This window comes from Osmia lignaria, chromosome 9 (genome assembly GCF_051020975.1).
Source record: "Osmia lignaria lignaria isolate PbOS001 chromosome 9, iyOsmLign1, whole genome shotgun sequence".
NCBI classification, from domain to species: Eukaryota; Metazoa; Arthropoda; class Insecta; order Hymenoptera; family Megachilidae; genus Osmia; species Osmia lignaria.
In genome coordinates this window covers 772,270-788,146 of record NC_135040.1, presented here as the reverse complement: position 1 = coordinate 788,146, position 15,877 = coordinate 772,270, and the positions used below count along the sequence as shown (strand labels likewise).

Below are 15,877 nucleotides of genomic sequence, written 5' to 3'. Positions count from 1 at the left end.
GTTTATTTACACTATGTACAAATAATAATGCGTAAGATACATAAAACGCTCGTGAACTGCGAAAAACACTGAGTCGCGTATTCAAAATGGCGTAGCTTGCCTGTAACTCGTGTGGTCAGAAGCACGTGCTATCATGTTGAGCGTACAAACAAGAAGAACAAGAATCGATCATGGCGTCGATCGTGCCGGTTCCGGCGCCGAGAAGAGACCGCGTGGACAAAGAGGGCCCCAGAGGTGCTGCCGCTGTCGGTAGCGACGCACGAACGAAGTATTTTCGTTGCCAACTTCGTCGTCCTGCGAGAATTTGGGGAATTTCGCCAACATTCACACAATTAGCACAATAATGTGTAACAATGAAATAATTCAAAAGTTCTAAATATATACAACAAATGAAAACTCTATTGAAAACTCTATTGCTTTTTTGCGCGTGTTCACCGTTGTGCGGGAAAAAAAAGAAAATCAGAGAGAGAGCATCAGAAAGCCAAGATGGTAAGTACCTTCAAGACGCACATACATTCGTGTCTTCCTTATTGTATGAAATCAGAAGTTTATATTATTATTTACTGTGCATATTTTTAGGGAAAAAATGGATTATACGACGGCCGAGAGCCAAAAGAACTTAGAAGAAGAAAATGGAGATAAGAATCACGTAAGTACCTTCACGCTCACTATCTCTATGACTTTTATTCTTCTATGTATTGTGTGAATTGCGATTAGTTATGTTCTTATTGTTAGATAAAAAGTCGCGATTTTCGGAAATTTTAATTACTTACCGATCTCGATGAAATTTTTAGCATACACATAACTTATCTTAATTTACGAAACACATATTTTAAATTTTTTTTCACTATTTTTTTTCACGATTTCGACAAATTGTTATTTTTTAAAACGATAAAAATACATATTGTAGTGAATTAATTTTTATAGCCTATCACTACACATTTGTGTCTTCCTTACTGTATGAAATATGAAGTTTATTTACTATACGCATGTTTAGGAACAAATAAACAGAAGAAGCACCTCGTTGGCGGAGACCAAAATTAGAGAAGAAATAGAGGTGAAAAAATCACCAGCACAATACAAAAAAGAAGTAAGTATATACGTATAATTGCGATTTCTCAGCGTGGAATCAACACCATATGAGTACTATAATAATTATGATTATGTTTCATCTTACAGATCGCAGATCTAAAAAAAGAGATTAAAAGGTTAAAGTATAGCAGAGAAGGAAGAGGAGGAAGGGGTGGAAAAAATGGATGGGGAGGAAGATACGGCGAAAAGAATAATCCAGTTATAATTTTTAAATAAAAAAAGAGTACTATGGTTTGTTTGTTGTACATTCTACCCATACCCTAATTATAATATAAGTAAATATAATATTATCAGTACATAAATTTTTAATATATGTATAGGTGTATTTAAAAAACAAAAACATAAGTATTGGTAATAAAAAACATAAAGTAAAATAAGTAAAATAAATACATATTCAAAACAAATTTTTTTTTTAAATTGGCAACAAGTATAAGGACACTGGTTACAAATTATATTCCTTGCTTGCGAATATATTTACTAACCAAATTAGAACACGTATTCACGAAGAAATGTAGGCATAAACCGAATTAATGCTTTTACATGAAGCTAATGCTTGTCTTTTGCCATGATTCCACGTTAGCAGACGTTCTCCTTATACGCCACCTTGTATCCCCTAGCAAAACTAAATTTGTCTCATAACTTGCTCTGTATTATCCACAAAATGGCGAAACTGGTCTGTGGAAATGCTTTTACGGGCATCCGTTATTCGTCCTTATTTCGCAACAAATGAAGACAAAATAGATCTTAATTTGCAGATAAGGATTGTGATTAGACCGCTCAACTCATGATTTCAATCACAGCACTCTTTTAGTGGCTTAAAAATGCTTCGATTCCGCGACTGCATTTTGTCGATTCTTTACCTCTACTTTGGACGCTTATATTACTAAACGCCAACATAATCCCACTGAAACATGAGTTGAGCGGTGTGCATTGGACCTTGCTCTTTCGAATAACTCCTCACCCAGCCCCAAATATTTTCATGCAAGGACGAAAAATCGAATCCCGTAAAAGCATTCCTACAGACCAGTTCCGCTATTTTGTGGATAATACAGAGCAAGTCACGTGACAAATTCAGTTCAGCTAGTAGTTATAAGGTGGCGTCTAACTAAGAAGGCTGTCGATTTGGAAACGTAGCCAAAATCAGGCGTTAGCTTGATTACGTCACTCGACTGTGTCAGCGAAGGCAAGCGAAAAAGGCAACAACGCCGGAACGCTGAGTGAGACGCACGACAATCATGCTGTCCTTCTCTCATTCTGAATGTTGAGATCGTCCCTTTTCGCTAAGTTTTAACTGACGCCCGCCTGGACTTTTCACAGCGCCCCATAACAAACCTCGCTCAAAGAGGAGGTATAACAAAAGAAGAATATACCTCCTCTTTGCAATAATTCTGCAACTGTTTACATACATAAGTTGTATATGAGATATTTATTTATTTAAATTATTTGCATTAACTCAGAATATTGACTAACACTCCTTTGTATTTTTTATTAGTTTCGAAAAACAAAGTTACTATACGTTTCTGGAAATAAAAGCGTCACACAATTGGAACGAAATACAGTAAAAGCTGGATATATGCAACAAACATTGGGACCCAGACGTTGCATATATCCAGTCGAGGTGTCGAATCTCGGGTTACACGCGACGAGCAGCCAAGCGTGAACGTAGAAAAGGACAGACAGTGGCAGAAAGAGAGAGGTCCGATGATCAAAGGAAAGAGCCGAAACGTATCGGTGTGACTAATACTAATTGAATCAAAAAACTTTTTTATTTTTTACTTTTTTTTAATGAAACTTGTACTAGCGCATTGGTGAGATTTTTGTGATTAAAGTGATACCAAACACGATATAGTTTGAATTATAATTACTTGCTCAAATTGATGTTAAAAGTTGGCGAAAAACAAAGGACGATTGGAAATGAAAACCAGTTGCGGTGTCGGCTCGGGTTTCAAACGTTGCATATATCCAGCCGAGGTGTCCATTCTGGGCATTTAAACGTTGCATATATCCAGCCGAGGTGTCGATTCTGGGCATTTAAACGTTGCATATATCCAGCCGAGGTGTCGATTCTGGGCATTTAATGTTGCATATATCCAGTCTTGGTATCGATTCTGTGTCCGTACAAATCGTTTGTACCGTGCCGCGTTACCTATTATACGTTCGTACAAATCGTTTGTACCGTGCCGCGACACCTATTCTACGTTCGTACGCAACATGCGATGTGTTGCATGTTGCATGTTGCGTGTTTGATGTATCTTTGGTGTACGGCCTGCCTTATACATATGTACAGTTTTATTATTATTTTAATAAATAAATATAATTCAAACCATATCGTGTTTGGTACCATTTTAATCAGAAAAATCTCACAAATGCGTTAGTAAAAGTTTCATTAAGAAAAAGTTTTATCGTTCAATTAGTATTAGTCACACCGATATTACGGTCGGATCATATTACACGGTTTCCTCGCCGAGCGGCTCGGTTCGGCTTAGGGGGGTCCCCCCAAGTGGAGGGGATAGCGATGTTGCATATATCCAGCCAAACTTTTGTTGCATATATCCAGCTTTTACTGTATATCTTTTTGGTAAGAGATAGGAAAAAGCTATTGATGTAAAAGTTGAATGGTGTAACCGTACAGATCCCTTTCGGTTACATACATAAGATCTGAGTCACACGTTGCCAGAAATCCCTACTCTTAGCCCTATAAGAGTGGGAATTAGCGACAACCGCGTTAGGCGCGTGCGTGCTATCCCCACTAGAACACAGGTAATTTGGGGACCGGCGTGTCGATCGATGAGTGATCACTCTGATCCCTACGGTCGACTAGGCGACACGCATTTAGAAGCACGTAATTCACTTAGCGAAACACGGAACATAGTTCGAGTCAAACTGACTTTCGGGTACTTAGTAAAACGGCTAGTATTCGCGGTTATTGCTCGCGCCTCAAATTGAGGAGTCGGTGGTCTAAACTGTACCACGGCACTGCTAAACGTTGGAATTATAAATTCGGAATTCGGAAACCCGATGTCCGGGGCATCAGAGGCCAGTAGGGACACTCTCCAGGTTACGTGCATTTGAAGGTCCGAGGAACGAGACCTGCTCATCTTCAAAGGAGTACCTCTCCCACCTCGTGTACTAACAAGTGCCGTCCGAGCAAAGCCAGTGATGATAACGGGTTCTCAGGTCCACGATACCTTGAACTCATTATTCACTCACCCCTGAGTTCGGGCAGCATTGGCTGCAATCTGGAGAACTAGCCAGGATTACCCACGAAACGAATATAACTTCCAGATTCTCGTAGATTCGAAGATCTGAGAAGAAAGACTCACTTCACACTGTCGGGTGCCTCTTTTCTCTCTCATGTATCAACGAGTTTCGATCGAACAAAGCCAGTGGTGATAACGGGTTCTCAGGCCCACATACCCTCGAACCCATTATTCACTCACTCCTGAGTTCGGGCAGTATTTACTGCAATTTGGAAGCCCGATCCAACGCGAAAAACCAAGCAGTGCATGGTGGAACACGATCGTTACTTGGGTGTGTTGAGAAGTCCAAAGAGCCGGAACCCACACGTTTCAAGGTGTGCCTTCCTTCTCTTCTGGTGCATCGAGACCACCGTCCCACAGCCAGTGTCGAATACGGTCCTGTAGCTCCAAAAAACCTACTGACCCGATTTCGTGCACTCTTGTAAGATACGCGCGGATTGAGCGTCTTTTAACGATCGTAAAACGCAACGACCCTTAAGTTTAACCGAATAGCTAGAAGAAACACAAGCATAAATATTTGGGGGGATTTTGCGAACGTTAACCGTTCGCACATTGTACTATTTAAATTCAATAGAAACGACTGATGAAATGTTTATGTATTGCTCCGTTAATCGCGTGTATTCAACCTAGGAAGGAATTTCGGGACTTCTTATATGCGGCCAACCTTGCTAACGGCCTTGTTGTTGTCGCGGTATAAACGTGAAAGAAATATCGGCCTAGTTATTATCAAAACATCCCACGTAAGCTGCACGTTTCGACACGACATCAAAACTCGACCACTTCTTGCCATCCGTTTCTTCCGATACTTACTGACCTTCTCGTGCCTGTTAAGTAGAGAAAGCTCGGACCCTCAAATAGTAAGGTTACAATGGTATGACTTATGAAAAATATGAGATATCTCACGAAATATTAGTTTTTTAAACATTATACTGTTAGATATAGGTGATAGGTAATAGTGAGAGGGAATAGTAGCGAGGGGAGAGAAGGGGAGAAGGAGCCGAGGCCCCTACATTTATTAGTTCTAATACTACTTTTTTATCCAGAATTTTCCAAGGAGTTGATACGAGTAAAGAAAGAAATGCAATTCTATTTAAACAAAAAGTGCATCTGCATTTTTTAGTGCATCGTTGCATTCACGAAGAAAATGAAGTCATAGAAAAATAAACATTATCATACCATTGAACTTTTACATGAACAGCTTTTTCCTATCTCTTACCAAATTCAAGATATACTCCGTCCCAATTGTGTGACGCACCCTGTATGCTTTTATGAATTAAAAAACATTTATTTAAAGAAGCTAATAACTTTTTCTAAAAAAATTCTCAGATTGCACGGCCCTTCGGTTGTTCAGAGTAGGCATATATTTTTCCTCAGCGAGGGGTGCTACGGTGCGCTATATAAAATCCACGCGTTCAGTCAGTCAGAATTTACCGGAACGGGACAATTCTATCATTTAGGTTGAAAGAAGGATAGCATGATCACTCTACATCTCACTATAACCACGCGCCAATGTTTCGCTTTCGTTCTTCAGGCGGATCGTCGCGATGCCTCTGGCGAGATGAGCGTTTGAATGTGTTTGTAAAAATACTTGAGGCGCTGTTGCCTTCCTAGATCGTGAATTAAACCTTTCAAATTCGTAACAGACCACGCAAGTAGCTCCACCAGGCCCAACGAAAAAACTGCTGTAATACCGACGTCCCGAATCGGAGAGGTCACGTGCCGTGTCTACCCATAACCAAAAATAAGCTGCGTAACCTCTTATGCATTAACAGTACTTGAATTTAGTACTTCCTGCACTATGAATGTACACTAATGTTTCTGTCGTTTCTTCTTGCACTATACATGTCTATTTAACCTCATCATTACAACACGATTCACTACATACTCTTCTCATTCATTAGCTCGACGCGTCTATACTTCGTATACATGCGCATGTTTACGATTACGTTGCTTGTATACTATTAAGATATTACTACGAGCTGGAGTTTACGATACCTTTTTTTTCTTTTTTTTTCTTTTCTTATTCTACATTTTACCTCTGTAAATATCATATTTCAACTGACACTTTTCGCTTGTATTACTTACTTTTGTTACCACAATGTATTATAAAGGGCTTTGCCCGTTTATTGAATGAATAAATAAATAAATATTACGACTGGTGCGTATAGCAACGGTCAATGTGTGCATACCATTCATGAGTTTTCACCGCGCGTGCCACCAGGATATAAAATTTCGGAAAGTCCTATGAACGTCATTTATCTTCCAGTTATCGTGAGAGCCATTGATCACCTTAGTATACGCATTACCGATCAAAACGATAATCTGATAAATTTCCGTGGAGAAGAAGTGACAGTTAGGCTTCATATTAGGCGGTGTAAAAAATAACATGAATATAAACATAATAATGAATGGCTTGTTGAAGGGCTCGAACGGCTCAAACGGCATGCTGAACATTTTACGACAGATGCAACAGCTGCAGTAAGGATAATGATGTAAAAAACGATAACAATTATACAATCATTGAGTAGAGGGAATATATCCAAATCGGACACATCGCAAGAGCACATCATCGAACGCTCCGACGACGCGAACGGCCCGTTTAATGTTAAATGTCCGTTCATTTAATAGCCTTTCTAGAGAACAAGCAGCACTTATGCCAAACATTACTAGAAATAATGCTGTTGTACACAGATGATAAAACTCAACCGATCAACAATCCACTGAATGCATTATTGGGCACCTCGTTGAACGAGTTGCTAAAAGGATCGTTAGAAAATGGATGGAACCAGAACTTCAACATTCCTTTACTATCATTTAGTAAGGACAATATCTCCAAACTGAACACATCGCAAGAATTGAGCGACGAAAACGCGCAATTTCTGCAATCGTTGGGTTTTGTGATTAAGAAACGAAAATCATGGATCCATTGAACATTGCCAGTTTACCGATTTCTGACGACCGAATTACAAAGATCGAATTACATAGTTACAGCCCATACGCCAACACAACATTCGGAAACAATGACGAAATACGAATTCCCATTTGTAACGTCCCGCTAGAAGAAGCCAACACCTTTTGTTTTGTATTTTTTTAATAATGTTATATTAATTTTAGTTTAAGTTTATAGAAATGTTTAATTTAATTTTTATTATAGTAATCAATTTTAGTTTAAGTTTATAAGAAATGTTTAATTTAGTTTGTATTATATTTATGTAGTGATAAAATAGTTTTCGTTTAGTATTTTGTGGATAATTCAGTACAGTCAGTAAGTCGATAAATGTCTAGTCGGTGAATCGGTCGATAAATCAACTTATCGATAATTGATCGACGTGCGACCACGTATGCGCCAGCGGAACCCCAAGGATCTCACGGTAGGGGGAAATCTTAGAATAGGGAGACCGCGTAGATTAGGGAGTAGGGGTGCTCGGGAGACACGTGCTGGGGAATTCCAGAAATCGAAAGGAATTCTATGTAGAAAAAAAGCGCTTGGTCAGCAAAATCTGACTATAAATAGAGGCGTTCCACGCAGTGAAAGATCAGATCGTCTCCGACTTCGGTCGAATACAGACACCACTTTGGCAGTAGAGGAAAAGATAGAGCGCAAGAGTAAGATAATCCTTATCTTTTCAGTAGCGACGTACGAGACTCGGATCTGTGGACACCCTACTCATGGTCCGCAACGTGTTAACCAGATGTTAGTACTGAGTCCACACTCAAGTATAAAGAGTTAGCGAGGAGCGGAGCTCCTTGAAATGGGCTATACTAACATAGCTCTGACTAGACCAGAAACCGATTGCGACCTGTAGGCTAGCGTCCGCTCGTGTCTAAGGATACCGTACAAATTACTGATGAACAGTGTTGGCTGTATCCATAGTCTAAGCCGCGTACTAATACTAATATATATTTTCTACTGTATTTTTCATCTAGGACGTACTCATTGTACTTTCTTATTGTATTTCTTATCTAGCCCGTACACATTGTAATATTAACGTTATTATTTTTCTATATATCTTGAGAAACCATATTTAGTTATCTAGCTTACTTGAATAAATAGCACATTACTGTTTGGATTTTACTCCTTAACCGCGTACCACACGAACCTATAATCTCTATTACTACATTACGAGTCGCCTTCTGAGGGAACCGCTCTCCCTATACGTCGGTGCAGTGACGTACCTATTCTGGGACGTTACACATTCAACAACAAGATTTGTACACGTTTCCTAGTGAGAGTTACCTTTACGTCGAGGGAAGACTCCTTCTCAACGATGACAATGTTGCAGGAACTTCAGTTGGACTAGAAATGAATTGCGCAGCATTTATGTTTGATGAAATTCGATATGAATTAAACGGCGTGGAGATCGATCGTTGTAAAAACGTTGGAATAACAACTATGATAAAAAATGGAGTATCGTTGAAAACGGCAAGATCAAAAATGCTTGAAAACGCTGGTTGGATAGACATACCCAATGCAGGAGGCTGCTTTGACTTTTGTGTTCCTCTAAATATGCTGCTCGGTTTCTGCGAAGATTACAAACGAATAGTGATTAATGTGCATCACGAATTGATTCTGATTCGATCGCGAGACGACAAAAACGCTGTTTTTGGAACAGATGGTGCAAAATACACGCTGCAACTATACAAAGTACAGTGGAGGATGCCACATGTCACGCTCGAAGAAAGACACAAACTTTCATTGTTGCGTATGCTTGTGTTACGTTCCTAGTTATGACCCATTTTCGTCTTTCGCCATTCCAAGGAGGTCTTGCTCTGGAATCCGCGAAACATCAGCGTTTTCTCGCTTAGCGACGCTCGCGATACGAAATCGGGGAACTCGCGGAATGCGATGGCGAAAACCCTTTGCTTGCAGTTTTTCGCAAGCAAGGAGCGTGACCTACTCCCCTTTTGGGAGTATAAGTTATCGGCGCAACGCAAGTACGCCAGTTCCGTGATAGCGTATAGCAGAGACCGAAGTTCTGTCCGTTCGTGACCCGCAGTAGATCCGCGTGTAAGGCTACTCGAAACCAGGAAGATCATCGACGACGTGCTCGGCCGACGGTTCAACACGAGTGTATCGCCGTGGTCTGAGATAACAGACCCATAATTGGATCAAGTCCAGGAGTGCACCCGTGTGCTGTGCAGGACCACCACCAACCGCTTGTACCTGCAAGGTTGAGTTGAAACGCGAAGTAAGTGTAAAACAAGACCTCTAGTGTGAATGACCAGCGAGTGATACGAGAACGAACGAGTGACGCACAACACCTGAAGTCAGCGAAGGGTATGTAACTACAGAGACAGAACATATATACAGGGTGTTTGACAACAGGTGGGCAATATTTTAAGGGGTGATTCTAGGGATCAAAATAAGACGAAAATCAAGAATCTTGTTTTCCAGTTATTAACGTTTAAAAATTCGAGTAAAAAGCGCCAGAAACCTGCAATTCGCTCAGCACCGACGACCGAACGTCACGTCGGTAGGGGTCGGTACAGTCATAACCAAGAATCGAAACCGAATACTGCAGTACCGAGAAACAGAGTAGCACGAGGAAGGTTTCTACCATTCAACGATTCTTGATTATGACTGTACCGACCCCTGCTGACCTGACGTTCGGTCGTCGGTGCTGAGCGGATTGTAGGTTTCTGGCGCTTTTTACTCGAACTTTTAAACGTTAATAAGTGGAAAACAAAGCCGTAAACGCTATTTCGTTATTCTTGATTTTCGTCTTATTTTGATCTCTCCCCTTAATCACCCCTTGAAATATTGCCCACCTGTTGTCGAACACCCTGTATATTGAAGATCCATATATGTGTATCTACAATTACTGAACGCTCCATCCTGTATCCTATACTACCCGCGAGGAAGGTCAAGATACGCTTTAGCGTTTTAATCGGCAGAACCCAAAGAACGTAGTAACAATAAAATAACCACCCTTAAGGTGGGACGTAACACTTGAAAACGGTCAAACGATAATTATGTGTTGGCATCCGGGTGAAGAACGATCGCTTTTAAAGTATAAAAGTTTATTCGAATTGTTCTCAATGACACGCCGAACTCAACTAACGCAATTTACATGAATAAGAAATACGCAATGGAACAACACAAGTACTTCGCTTGGTGGTTGAATCTTTAATTCTCTGTCCTGACCTATTGTCACGATATATATATGTGTCTTCTTCGCTTAGTGGGGGAGGATGACTCTGGCTTTTAATGCGTGAGAACGGAGGCAAGACTATCGCTGATGAGTCGGAGATCGCGGAATTGGATGGTGGGACATCCGGCATAGAGTTCAACGAATTATTGGTATAGAATGGTGGGATATCCGGCAGTGAGTTCGTAGGGTTATCGTTATCAAATGGTTGGTCTACCAACATATGAGTTACCGTTCCTGGGACTTATACGAGTATCCAATATTACAAGCAACCACTAAACATACATGGAGCATTAAAGCAGCTACGCAATTAGAAAAACCGCGATATGTAATATTTGCATTACAAACGGATAAAAAAAATAGGCTCAATAGACATATCACCAAATTTGATAACTGCGGTACGAAAATTTTCGTAAATTGTGTGCACGGTGTTGGGAACAGAAATATGGTTTCGTAATAATCGACAAGGACAGCTCGATGGAACGTGGCCGTTACAGAAAAGGATTTAACGAATTTGCCGTTTTCTGAAACATTTAGTCCTTCGATAGAACACTTAGCGAGTAGACGTCTTCTCTTTGCAATGGATAATAGTAATATTAAAGAATCGAATAAAGTTGCGAATGCTATAGCTAAAACAAGCGATACTATACGCAAAAACGCAGAGCTCTCAAATCGGACAGCATCGACGAGGGGAGAGTCATCGAAAAACGGTTGAGACCCGTGGTAGAACTGCTGGAATGAATTATCGAGGATATGTCAACGGAATCGCCACATTCAGACACGATCTATAAAATCCGAGTCGGCATTCCCAACTTTGAATATTAAAGAATCGCAAAAATTGATGTCAACTTCTTTTCTTAACCCTCAAAGCGCACAAACTGCAAGAGCACGCATTTATTCCGAACCTGGTACATCTTCGAGTGAACAGACAGTGGATGTGACGAAAGATCGTTCCAATTTTTATCGTGAAGAATCGATACATGTCGTCGAAACGTACGGCGACAGCGACGAGAATCTTAATGTTTCTATGCAGCGAATTTTGGACAAGCCTAGCGAAAACATACGTAGCCATTTCAAGGAAAATTTGAGACCGTTGGCAGCTAAATACATTCAGTTACTCTTTACCGATCGTGAGAAGAAGATAGATGACGTGTATGGAGTATACGTACAATGCAACAAATTAATGCTTGGAAGTTCAGTTTTCGACGTAAACAAAAACGACGATGAGATTATTAATGGAGTGAGGTACAGAGGAACAACTGGTTTGTACGAATTACTATTTATGAGAATGCCTGATGACACCTTGTACAACGATGCTGATTTACACAAATACGCGGAAATATTAAAGTCGTCGAACGCTCATAGACGCAGCCATATCTCGTCGGGGCTTGTGAAAAGTAACAAGGGTTACAAGTATAAATATATCATTGCAAAATTGCTTAAGAACGAGCGGCGTGGAGGTAATCTGATACCGTTCGATATGGTGGCTAACGATAACGCGGTGGACTACGTGCACTGGAATGACCCAAACGAGCTTGTCGATAGATTACGTCTTCTCGTATCCTCGAAATCCGCAGGACATGCGGGGCATGACAACGAGATCGTTTCTATAATCGAAGAACTTCGAGAAGCCGGGTTGATTATAAATTGACAATTGAAAGCATGATGTTAGTTTACAAACATGAAGAAGGTGAAGAGCAATCATATCACAGATGAGAAGATGCAGCTGGTCAACGAGTTGCACGCGCCAGCGAGACGCAACTTTAGACGTAGACGAGTCATTGTGCGGGGTTACGATGATCTCTGGCAAGCGGATCTCGTAGAGATGCGACAGTATGCGCGAATCAACAATGGCCACAATTACATACTCACCGTCATCGATGTCTTATCTAAATACGCTTGGGCCGTAGCAGTGAAAACGAAAAATGGAAAAAACGTTACGAATGCATTTTTAAACGTTTTTTAAAAGGAATTTTATAATACAGAATTCCGAAATCTTATGAAAGAATACGATATAAATCATTACTCTACGCACAGTGTAATGAAAGCATCGATAATAGAACGTTGGAATAGGACGTTGAAAAACGAAATGTGGAAAAAGTTTACGCTTAATGGAAGCTACGCGTGGACAACCGTCTTACCGACGCGGGTTCAGATTATAACAATAGAAGGCATCGTACGATTAGAATGCGTCCCGTCGACGTAACACCGGAACATGCGGACATACTCTTATCGTCCGTATATTCTAACATAAACATTGCAACCCCGGCCAAGTAAGTAAATACAATACCTTATTCGCAAAGATGCAACACCGAATTGGACAACTGAAATTTTCACAATTATTAAAATTCAACGAACAAATTCTGTAACATATCTCTTGCAAGATATGCAAAAACAACCGTTCTACGAATATGAGCTACAAAAAGTAAAAAATCACGATGTATACTTAGTGGAGAAGGTTCTACAACGAAAGGGAAATAAAGTTTTCGTCAAGTGGTTGGGGTTTGATTCTACGCACAATTCATGAATAGGAGCGAACAATATTTTGTAATCTATATTTAAAAATGTTTGTAATTATACAGATTATATGAATAAATAATTTTTCGGCTTTATTCTGTATTTACTTTTATTACAGGGGAGAGGTTGGTCTAAGAATAAATTATATTGATCATTTTGAATACTTTTTAATACAATAAATATAATACATAATACAAGAATACAAGAAAGATAATATTTAATACATAATATACAATTCGCTGGGAGGTGGAGGCTATAACAGACAAAATAAAATTCGCATTAGGTAAAATCTAATAAATTAAAAACATAAACGGACGGGCAACTCACATCAATCTCCTCCAACCGGCATCGGATTGCATTTATTGACCACTTAAATTTTCCGTGTATGATAGACATGGTGATACACATCAATATCTCCCCAAATAGGGCCCTCATCCATTTCCTCTCCAAACAGAGCCCTCAAATCGAATATCGAACATCTTCATGATTCGAATTCCAACTTTCGTCCCACACCAACATCAGGCTATGACAGATAAAATAAAATATCCATTAATACATAGTAAAAATTTAATAAAACAAAAAACGGACAAGTAACTCACATCCAACTACTCCCGGAACACCTGCCGCAAATTCAAATCAGCTTCCGCCCATATTGTTTCCATTTTTCGTCTCTTCTCCACCCGCTCCCGCCGAATATTTAAGAGGTCTTTTTTGTATATGTATCCCATTGATCGCCGGGCAGAGGCTGTTAACAAAAAACGAATTAAAAACAAATAAAATCTACGCACTAAAAGTAATTATCGAAGAACTACTTACGCTGAGAGGAGATGAACGCCTCCAATGCAAGTATTTGTAAATTAGTAAACTTCTCCATGGTAAATAACGAAAACTCCGCGTTGATGCGTTTATAAAGCAAAGAGGAAACATCTACCTCCATTTCTAACAATGAAAACAGCCGATACATTCTGAGAATAATCTGCCGGATATCTTACATGTTTGTAACAACTCGGAATCGATATGAATTTAAAAGGATTGCAAGAACTCGAAACCCTGCATGCGTATAAAGATACTTGGAAAACACATGATCAGCGGAACACGTGCGAGTTAGTAAATACCAAGCCTTCATGTATTCGCAGCTTCGCCGCTCTCATAAATAAAAACTTCGAGAATTTGAAGTAATAATTGTTGTATTATTTTTTGGTGATCAATCTCTAGTAATTCAGAAAGGTAGGTATTGCTGCCTGCAGAAACAGTAGAAAAGCGGCGACCCCATACTACATAACGCGTACGTTGTCACGATCGCACACGGATAAGCAGAATTTAATGTGATAGTATCCACAGTTTATTAAAATAATTTAGCCTATGTCACTTCAGAGAAGGCAAGAAAGCTACTGTTAAAATTTGGTATCAATCGGGTAAGTAGTTTTTGAAATTTTTCTGTACATACAAACAAACGCTGTCTCTTTATATAATAGTATATGAAGTATGATTATTGGGAAAGGTCGGGCAAAATAAATTACATTAATAATGGTTATATAATTTTTATTTTTATATTATATTACATTAATGAAGTATGGGGAAGGGTGAGGTAAAGAATAAATTACAGAGCATTTATTGTAGAACATTTTTAGTCGTTGTTTAAAATGAATACGGAACCTAATCTCTTGTCGCCCATCATAATGTAAAAAATGAAATTCTAAGCATTCTAAACAACAAATGAAAATGATTGAAATGGAATAATTAATAAACGTTTGAATTGGAAGCCACGTTGATGATGAAAAATTTGAAAACAATATAAATGAAACTTTCGCATTCGTTCATAAATTAACCTACTACGCTGAAAGCAGATTATTGTCACTGGGAATCGAGGAAACACGTTCGGTAGAATAGCAGTTTTCATGATCGGGCCAGTGAACTCCTCTCATTTATTGCACTTACGAGGGGAACTACCCAAGTGTTACGCTCACTTATTAATGAAACTTTGCCACCTTGTAGAGCTCGTCGCCCTGAACACGCCTATACCCCCTTTTGGGGGCAGACGGCTAATTGTTTAAAAGATATTAACAATTAAAGTTAGTTACTACTTACATTGAGAAGCATGACAAACTAACACACATAAATGCTTAGTAAGACGCATTTGGTAAAACGCTTGACTCACAATCTAACTGTCCACGGTTCAAGTCCATGGTTCCGAACTTTTTTTTTCTTTTTCTTTTTAATGATAATTTGTCTCTTTTTGAATAACTATTACAACTGTGCTATAATCATTGCATTTATTAATAGGTAATTAATTACATGTGCTGAAATTTTTATAGAATTTAAGTTATCTTTTCTATCCAATGCGTACATTAACACCCTTACCGCATTCAAAATTTACTAGCGTTTATTTGTTATTATACACACACAATTAATTTCCATAAAATACGAATATAATTTCTGTCCTATTGTTTTGGATTCTTCACTAATGTCTTCTGCGTCTTCTTCTAATGTTGTAAATATAAATTATAAATTTGCACAGTAGTATAAATGAATGTAACTAAATAAATATAATTAAATAAATTGAACTTGTAAAAACAAATAATAACAAATAAACGCGTGTAAATTCTGAATCCGGTAAGGGTGTTAATGTACGTATTGGATAGAAAAGATAACTTAAATTCTATAAAAATTTCAGCACATGTAATTAATTACCTATTAATAAATGCAATGATTATAGCACAGTTGTAATAGTTATTCAAAAAGAGACAAATTATCATTAAAAAGAAAAAGAAAAAAAAAGTTCGGAACCATGGGACTTGAACCGTGGACAGTTAGATTGTGAGTCAAGCGTTTTACCGCGGAGCTAAGCATTTATATGTG

At 39.0% G+C, this 15,877-nt stretch overlaps 2 long non-coding RNA genes across 2 annotated transcripts; one reads left to right on the top strand and one right to left on the bottom strand.

Moving 5' to 3' along the window:
- The first annotated feature begins 442 nt into the window (after nt 1-442).
- On the top strand, nt 443-1,308 carry LOC143305684 (uncharacterized). The gene is made up of 4 exons (XR_013062776.1): nt 443-489; nt 580-649; nt 998-1,090; nt 1,180-1,308. It is a non-coding gene; the product is annotated as an uncharacterized LOC143305684 (long non-coding RNA).
- Nucleotides 1,309-12,558: 11,250 nt separating this feature from the next.
- On the bottom strand, nt 12,559-14,981 carry LOC143305655 (uncharacterized). Its single transcript, XR_013062722.1, has 3 exons — nt 13,618-14,981; nt 13,346-13,541; nt 12,559-13,271 (listed from the first exon to the last, which is right to left on the bottom strand). It is a non-coding gene; the product is annotated as an uncharacterized LOC143305655 (long non-coding RNA).
- Nucleotides 14,982-15,877: the final 896 nt, after the last annotated feature.